Below are 7,380 nucleotides of genomic sequence, written 5' to 3'. Positions count from 1 at the left end.
AATCTCTTTGCCATAATTTATCAGCCTCTTCTTCCTGCTCATTCCTGGATGCTGTACAGTATTCATTTGACCTCTTTAGTTTCAAAACAGTTATTTCAGACAGTTCCTGCCTGTTCAATAGTTGTTCTGGTGGAAGGATTGAGTCCTGGAACTCTCTACTCCACCATCTTCCCATAATCTCCCTTGTGCTTGGGTTTTGAAACAGGAAGAAGGTCCCAGGAGCTCAGATACTTCTGGACAATGAGTGACCTCCATGCAGCAGGGAACAGGGTCTCAGGCTTTGTCCTGGCTCTCTCTGCATCACTTTGAAAACTGAAGATTGAATAAAATCATGGCTATGACTATAACAATCTTTGTCTGTAGCAGTAGAGGAACATGGATTCACACCAAAAACCAGGCCACCTCACAGGCATACTTCAGTGCGGATCTTTGTTGTCAGGTGGGGAAAGTGTTTTAAGCTTCCTGCATAAAACCTGACCTGAGTTGAGAGGCAGAGAGTTGGACAGAGAGGAGGAGGAGGAGGCCTTCAAATTTGCTAGAAAGGTATATGTGTGCATGAAAAAAAAAAGGAAACTCTTAGGCAGAATAAGCTACTACAGGTATTATTCTTTGAGAGATATTTGCCAGAGTAAACTCCAAGGATATATCAAGTCTTTTATGGTCCAACTCATACAATCTCCTCTAAAAAGAGGAGTTGATTTTATCAACTTGACTTTGCAAACTGTTTGAAGAGACAAAGAAAGCTTCTGCCTTCATGGCATGTACAATTTACTGGGGGAGACAGAAGAAAAAAATAAACAAATAATGAAAGAAAGAATTGTGATCAATGCTGTGAAGTCAACAGAGTGCTAAGGTTAGATCACGGAGTTGTGATGAGAAAACATGCCAGAGGGAGGGTGAATTGTCTAGTACTCCACCTTGAGATGCGATTTTAAACTAAAACCTGAGTCCTTCAGGTAAGCTCACAGGAGAAACTTTCTTGACAGTAAAAGCAGCCAATATCAGAAGGCTTGGACTGGGCAGAAGTCAGCATGTTTGAGGACTGAAGTCAGCACGTTTGAGACCACGATAGAGTTTTATTTTTTAATCTTGCAAATTTCTGGATTGACTTAACTGATCATAATTTACCTAATATTTACAAAGCATTCACATCTTGCTACATACGACATAGTACAGGAAAAGCTACTTGACACTCCATCAAGACTTTTTTTTTAACATACGTAGAAAGAGGACAAGACATACCATATACAAAGAAAGCACTTTGTCAAATTATCTTTTTTTTTTTCCAACTTTTCCATGAACTCTAATGAAAACTCTATCAAATTAAAGGAAACCTATTGGGGGAAAGGGTCATCCTGTTTGTTTATGAGGACTTTATTTTTCAAAGCCTGGGAGATAGACACTTTGTCAAAGTGCAGGTGGTGGCCCAATGAACTGCAACGATAAGGCCCGGGCCAGGCCTTGTTATCTTTCTTAGGTAAGTAGGGGAAAGGGTGAAGGTGGAGACCTGGATACTTGTCGCTACACCTGCAGAAGCTTTCCCAGACTGTTGGAACATCCAAATTAAAAGCAGAGTTCCAGGTCACATAAGAATTGAGGGCTGCGTCAATTCAGAGCCCTTTGGTGAGGTGGACAGAACAAGTCCAGCATTTGTCATGCTAAGAGGAGTGCAGCATCCATGTGAGCCGAGTCCTCAAGTAAAAACTGGCCCGGACCTGCTGGGGAAGATGGATGGACGACCCAACATCACATCGTTGATAAGGGTTTTCAAGCAAGAAAATTATAGCAAACATTAATTGCATTTTGATCTGTGCTAGATATTGTCCTTTGTGCCTTTCATACATTAATTCACTTAATTCTCATAGCAACACCCTATGAGTGGGGAACTGTTAATACCCCATTTTACAAATGAGAAACCTAGACAAAGAGAGGTTAATTAACTCACTGAAAATAATGCAGGCAGGAAAAGTCAGAGTTGGGTTAATTCCACTGGCAGTATGGCTATGGAGCCTGTGCCTTTAACCCCTGCAGCCTACAAGTGTGTTTCATCATTGGGGGTTTTCGGGTGTTCAATCTTCAATGGCACAGGGGGTGTTTGTGAATGTGGTGAGCCCAGTTCCCTCAAACTGAAAATTGTACCCCTTAAAAGAAGAGACCGATGAGCATTGGGACCCCCGATGACATTTAAAAGTCTAATAGTGTTTTAAACATCTCATGACACATTTATCCAGGCCTGTAGGCTCAGTTAGGGTAATGAACCTCAGAGTAAGTTTGAATGATATTATTCTGGACCAGTTAATTCAGTTAAAATAACAGAGCCTGGTCTGCTGGCAGAGATACTGACTTCTTTGTGCTTCAGGTTTCATACTTATAGGTTGAAGAAAGTTAGATATCTATATCTAAAAGTAAATAGACAGAGTTTTGATATATAGATGATGATAGAGAGATACAAAAACAAATAGATAACAGAAAGAAGATTTAATAGATAAAGATAGATGATGGATGGATGAATGGATAGATAGATAGATAGATAGATAGATAGATAGATAGATAGATAGATAGATAGATAAATAGGTAGATAGATAGATAGGTGGATATATATCCAAAGAGAGGGTGTTTGGTGATCCTGTGTTTATTATTATGCTAAGAAAACAATAATGGTAATTACCATAGATATTGATTAACTTGTGTGCTAGTTACTGTTGCAAGTACTTTACATGAATTACTTTAATCCTCTCAATAATTCCATGAGGTATGTATAATTACACATTTTACAAATAAGGAAACTAAGGCACAGAGAAATTAGGTAACTCATTCAAGGCCATGGAGCAAGCAAGCAATGATACCAGGAATCTGTCTGTTCACAGCTGCAAAGCCTGTTCTCCTAACCACTTCTCTATATTCCCCCTGGTGAATATCTCAATTGTCCCTCCTTTATCTCTCTCAAAAAGATAGCTTTCGTTTTGCCTTTTCCTAACCTCACTATGCATGGTGTAATAACAATGAAGAATGTTTCTGATAGCTGTCACAGAGAGTAACCAATTAAAATGGAAGAAAATGTCAATTTCTTCTTTGCACAAGAAAATCTTTAAAATAACATTTTTTTCTCACCTTGCTGACATTGTATTTAGAGAGGCAGGCCAAAGGCAGCTGGGAACAAATCAGCCTCTCTTAGGACTAGAGCCAAAGTTTGACGCTTACATCCTGTGTTCCTACAAGACTCTCTCCTATTCCCACATAATTCTGGGGCCACGTAATTCCCACTGTATGAGTATGGACATCTAAAGATTGTAATGATGTACCCAGTCCATATCTGCTCTTGAACGGCTTCCAGCATATTCTTGCGCATGTCTGTGCCCCTAGGGAAAACTGAACCTGCAGGAAACAGCAGTGTTAGCAACACATCCCCTTTGTTTTAAGAATACCCAAAGAATATCCACTACAGGACAACTAAATCACAAGATTGCAATTCTTCATGATTATACCTCTTTCTCTATTGTGTAAGTGATTGCAAGCAGAGGCTGTCTTTAAATCGCTTCAGAAAATTTCAGTTTCTTTTTTCTTGGTAAGAAAGATAGATTAAAGACATTGCTAAATACATCTCTTTTCCTTTTTGTGTATTCTATATAAAGTTTCATGTAAGAAATTTTTGTTTTACCTAATTGGTAGAAAAGCTTCAATTTTATATTTTCTCTTATGATGTTCAAAAATATACAATTGACCACTTTGTGTTCACATTCACACTTTTTTTGCTACTGCGAAACCCAAAGCCTTCCTATCTATCTATCTTAGTATCATCTATCTATCTATCTACCTATTTACCTATGTATTGATCTATCTATCCATCCATCAACATGTCTAAGAAAGGACCATTTCATAAATATGTTTAGTGAATGAATGAAGGAAGGAATGGATATCAAAGCTATAGACTAAAACTCCCTTAATAATCTTGAAATAATGATAAGTAGCAAAGACACTAAATGAGGCAATGTGGTCTCATTACAAATCCATGAGCACAACTGGAGAAAAAACACAATGTTTAGAATATAGTAATACTTTTACCTACAAAGTGAAATGCGCTTTTCTAGTAAAAGTAAAGTAAAGCTAAATAGATAAATAAAGCTTCGCATAAAGCTTTGGTAAACAATACAGCAAACAGAGTTTATCCTGTCAATTACAAATGTATATGCATAACTTTGACAAAAATTCTGGCTATACCTACTCTCCAAATATAATACCTTCCGTGACATGACATTGCCAAAATATGCTCACTTCCTTCTGATCTCCCTATAGTGAACAAACATTATCTGTCTAGCATCAGATGCTCCTTTGGAAAACGGCTTCTTTTTTACTTTATTACTAAGATTTGGATGGGACTCTGACTCACAGCACCCTCTAGCCTGGACAGAGGAAAGACATTTCACCTTGACTCATCCAAATATAATAGACAATTGCTGGCCTCAATATTTGGTTCAGGGATGAGCAAATCAACATGCTGTGTCAATAAGAATCTTTATCTTGAATTATTCAGTTTGGAGCTGGAAGAAGAAAGGATCACAGTTCTAAAATACTGAGAATTAGAGGCTGCTGATTGTCATCTTCCCCAATTTGTAGGAAAAAACATAGGGTTGGCAGAAAGAGAGAGAGAGAGAGAGAGAGAAAGGAGAAAAGGAGGAAAAGGAAGAGAAGCAAGGAGAAGGAAGAGGAAGATTCTAGATTTGATAACCTCATTTGAATAATTTTTCCCATTCATGCTTGAATCCACTCCTGGATTCCCTAGCTATGGAGTCAATTCTTTTCTTCTCTTGTTCAAGCAAGATTGAACTGGAATTCCATCATTTGCAACTGCCAATTTCAGATTAATGCATTTTCCCTAGCATCTCTTCTCCAGCCTCTTTAAATTGCTAAACTACTTGCTATGCCCAGATGAGAATGGACCTTTCATTTCTCTGCATTTTGCACATACACTGTGTCCTCTGGTAACACATTGCTATATAACAATCTACCCCAAATCTTGATGGCTTCACTCTTTTATTTTGCTCATATTTTTAAGGAACATGAATTTACCAAGGGTTCAGCTCAATGCAACTTCAGCTAAGGGAGGTGGCTTCTGATGATCCACTTCCAGCTTCTTCATTTCATGTCTGGGACCTTGGCATGAAGCTCCTTGGCCTCTCTCAGTACAATGTCTCATTTTCCAGATTCTCTCCATTTAGGTTGGGTTTCTCACAACTTTGGGGTCTCAAAGTAGCTGCATTTCTGAGATGGTTTCCAAGATGAAACATCCTAAAGGCAAGAGTTCTTAGAGCTCAGAGAGAGATTTTTAATTAGGCTCTTGCCTCAGAAGTTGTACAACTTCAATTCTTCTATATTTTGTTGGTAGAAAGTGAATCAAAAGGTCAGCCCAAACTTAAAGGGTTGGTGACTGCTCAAGGATGTGAATACCATAAGCTGTGTCTCATTTGGGAAGAGGGTATCTTTGGAGACCAGCTACTACACAGCCCTCTCTGTCCTTGTCTTCTGGACATGAGCATGTATACCTTTCTGCACTGTTAGCATGAGCATTCCCTTCTCTAAGAAGCCTTCCTGTTTTCACATCTACATTGGTAAAGCTCCTTGTGTGTCTATTGTGGAGGGACTTACAAGTTTGTTTCTGTATAAGACACTGAGTACCTTGAGAGTATTAAAGGTGTCCTAATTATCTTTCTATCTTAGATCTTAACTTATAGCTGGTGCTCATTAAATGTTAGCCAGTGAACAAGTATATGCATATCAACACATGTTTGCTCTTCAGGCTGAGAAAAATCACAATTGATGGTTTACTGTGGAATTCTCACTCCCAAGGAAGTTTCTGGGTCAGGACTAAGTCATCTTGTAAAATATTCTCCCCCACATTATATTTATACACAATGCCAACTAACCTCAAGCTATAACAGAATGATGCAACCTAAACTAGCCAAAGCAACTGATAAAAGCAAGTTTGAAAGTGATTCAGGATCCTGCCACCTTGTTGAATCTAATAACCTGCCTCTCTTCACAAACCCTGAGCAAACGTGTAAATTGATACATTCAATCCAGACAGTCATGTTCACAGGAATGTGGAGAAATACAATGTGCAACTGAGATTTGGCCAGAGAGAAATCATTTTTACGTGCTTTCTCTAAATTGATTTTTCATGTTACTTGCTGAGTCTCCATTTGATTGTGAGCAATGTAGACCCTGTCCTTAGTAAGGGCACTTGACATGGCCTGCAGATGAGAAGGTTTAAGTTATGTGAGCAAATTATAGACCCTTCCATTCAAATTCAAATAACCTTGACAGTGAGGGCCTCCTCCCACCCATTACAATAGAGCATGTGGATTCACCTAGGTTTGGTTTCTTTCAGCTTACTATGTTTAAACATTAGAAATATCAGTTAAAAATTCTATCCTTTTTCTGCCATGCTCTATTTTTTTTTCTATGAAAAACAAAAAGAGACAGACCTAAAGAAGTAACCAAGGACATAAATGAAAGGAAAAGAAAGAGAAAATAAATGAATACTGAAATCAGTAAAAAGGATTAATCCTTAAACAAGGCAATAGGATATATAATTCAGATGACAGCAATGAATGAAGACCCCAAGCCCCTTGGAAGAAATTTCTCATTGAAATTCTCATGTGAAATCCTGATTTGACCCACCTTGCAGTCCAACTAAGAATTAACCTCCAGATTCAGCTCTGCATGACATAATAAGATAAAGAGATGAATCTGCAGAACTATTCAGAGGAGAATAGCAAAAATACAATTATAAAGAAGCTGGATGAGTATGATAGGGGATGAATGTGCTTAATGAAGCTGTTCGATAATTAACAAGATGTTCCAGGCACAAAGCAGGACATACAGTGCAGCCTATTTGGATGTTTACTAAATTGGCCCACGTGACAGGCAGGAGGCTATGTGCTGCTAGACCTGCTGACTCTGAAACAACTTTATTAATGTCCTTGCTCAAAAAGGAGCCTCACCAATTTCCCATCACAGCCTCTCCTTGACACTAGAAATAGGCCGCGTGTGTCAAAACTTTGTGAAAATTATCAACCAGAACTTGGATCCCTCAAAATGTGACGGGGGGTGGGGGGGGGGCGGCGGAATATGGGTAGAGACTAGGTGTGGATGAACATTTTCTGTAAAGGATGAGATGGTCAATATTTCAGGCTTTGCTGCCTAAAGGGTCTCTGTTGTAATTACTTAACCCTGCCTTACAGCAGGAAAGTAGCCAAATACAGTATGTAAAGAAATTGGTATGGCTATGTTCCAAAAGAATTTTATGTACATTCACAGAAAGTTGAATCTCATATAATTTTCACATCAGAAAATAATCCTGTTCTTTTTATTTTTTTCAAC

This window comes from Tamandua tetradactyla, chromosome 19 (assembly GCF_023851605.1).
Source record: "Tamandua tetradactyla isolate mTamTet1 chromosome 19, mTamTet1.pri, whole genome shotgun sequence".
NCBI lineage: Eukaryota > Metazoa > Chordata > Mammalia > Pilosa > Myrmecophagidae > Tamandua > Tamandua tetradactyla.
Note: the sequence above shows the minus strand (reverse complement) of the source record.